Genomic DNA, 2,061 nt, shown 5'->3' on the forward strand with positions numbered 1-2,061 from the left:
TTTTTTTTTTTGAGACGGAGTTTCACTCTTGTTGCCCAGGCTGGATTCAAATGGCACGATCTCTGCTGACTGTAACCTCTGCTTCCAAGATTCAAGCGATTCTCCTGCCTCATCCTCCCTAGTAGCTTGGATTACAGGCTCCTGCCACCACGCCCAGATAAGTTTTTGTATTTTTAGTAGAAATGGCATTTCACTATGTTGGCCACGCTCTTCCTGACCTCAGGTGATCCCCCCACCTCAGCCTCCCAAAGTGCCGGATTACAGGCTTGAGCCACTGTACCCGGCTTCCACAAGCATTTGCTGCAGGAATTCACTGTCCTCTAGGTATGGAGTTCTTTGATTCTCGGTGGCTTGTATAATGGTCAGTACTATCCAGAGACCTCCATTAGTAGCTTGCAGATGAGTGAAACCACCTCTGTGGTTTCAATTATGACAGTAAGAGAAATTTGACATAGTTGACTCCATCCTGCTTCTGACCTCCAACTATCTTTGGTCATTTCTGGCCATAGGCCAGGAAAACCTTGAGAGGAATTTTGATTATAGTTTAACTTGAAAGAAAGCATGATAATAGTCCCTCCCTAAGACTAACCTCCTCCTTGCTCAGGACAGGAAGCCACCTGTGTAAGACTAATGAAAGGCCACAAAATAGGATTATTGAAGAGGCTTGAACTCTGATAAAATGTAGATGTAGTTTCTATAATCCTTCACTGCCAGGAATCATGTGGCCAGAGGCCACAAGATTTGTGACTTCCCCACTTGCTCCTATGGATATCATCACTATTGTAGAAACTAATACTGAGTTTGCAGTTGTTTTTCAGACCGACCTCACCTGGATTTGTGACTCATAACTCAACTGGTCATATGGCCCCACCTAGAGGCACACTGAGTGCACCCAGACTTTTTTTTTTTCTACATCTTGATGATTTCATCCCCAACCAATCAGCAGCACCCATTCCGTAGCCTCCTGCCCACTAAATTATCCATAAAAACCTTAGCTTTCCAGCCTTTGGGGAGATTGATTTGAGTGATAACTTCAGTTCCTCTGCATGAGTGAGCCTCATGTCAATTAAACTTTTTACCTACTGCAATGCCAAGATCTCAGTGTATTGATTTATCTGTGAGGTGGGCAGGAAGAAGCCATTGGGTGACTATAAGAGAAATGTCCAGGGCCGGGCGCGGTGCCTCATGCCTGTAATCCCAGCACTTTGGGAGGCTGAGGTGGGTGGATCACGAGGTCAGGAGATTGAGACCATCCTGACTAACACAGTGAAACCCCGTCTCTACTAAAAATACAAAAAATTAGCTGGGCATGGTGGCACATGCCTGTAATCCCAGCTACTTGGAAGGTTGAGAAGGCAGAATTGCTGGAACCCTGAAGGCAGAGGTTGCAGTGAGCCAAGATCGTACCACTGCACTCCAGCCTGGCAACAGAACGACTTGGCCTAAAAAAAAAAACAGAGAGAGAGAGAGAGATGTCCAGAAAGTTAAAGCATTATAAAAGAAAAGCTGTCTCAGTCTTAATGTGGCTTCAGCATAGTTTTATGTGGAACCAAGAACAGTGGCGTGCTGGTAAACTGAAAAAGTAAAAGTTCTGATTTGCTAGTGTTTGCCAATTTTCACAACATAAAAAATCCCTACCGTGCCTAGTTGCAAGCTCTGGATGTATTATCACAGAACACAGAATTGGAAATGCACATATTCAAAATTTAAGAATCAGTAGAAGCTGACTTCAGCACACCAATGACCCAGATGGCCAGGATTTTATTTTCTCACATCCCTTACTCATTGGATATGGGACATTCTAGGAGGTGGATGGCCTTGGGCAAGGTGGCTCTGTGAAGCTGAGACAGTCCCTGAGAAGAACAGCCACTGAGGGCAATCTGCTGACAGCAGTCCCAGGAGCTGGAGCAACAGGTCCTTTTTTGATGGGGGATCTGGGCAGTACATCACAGAGTCCATCGTGCTCATTATGGGAAACCAGTCATCTGCCTACTCAACTGTCAATCAAGAGCCTAGTCACTTTTCACCTAAAACATTTTTTCAACCTGGAGGATATACTCT

Source organism: Cebus imitator, unplaced genomic scaffold (assembly GCF_001604975.1).
Source record: "Cebus imitator isolate Cc_AM_T3 unplaced genomic scaffold, Cebus_imitator-1.0 Scaffold191, whole genome shotgun sequence".
NCBI classification, from domain to species: Eukaryota; Metazoa; Chordata; class Mammalia; order Primates; family Cebidae; genus Cebus; species Cebus imitator.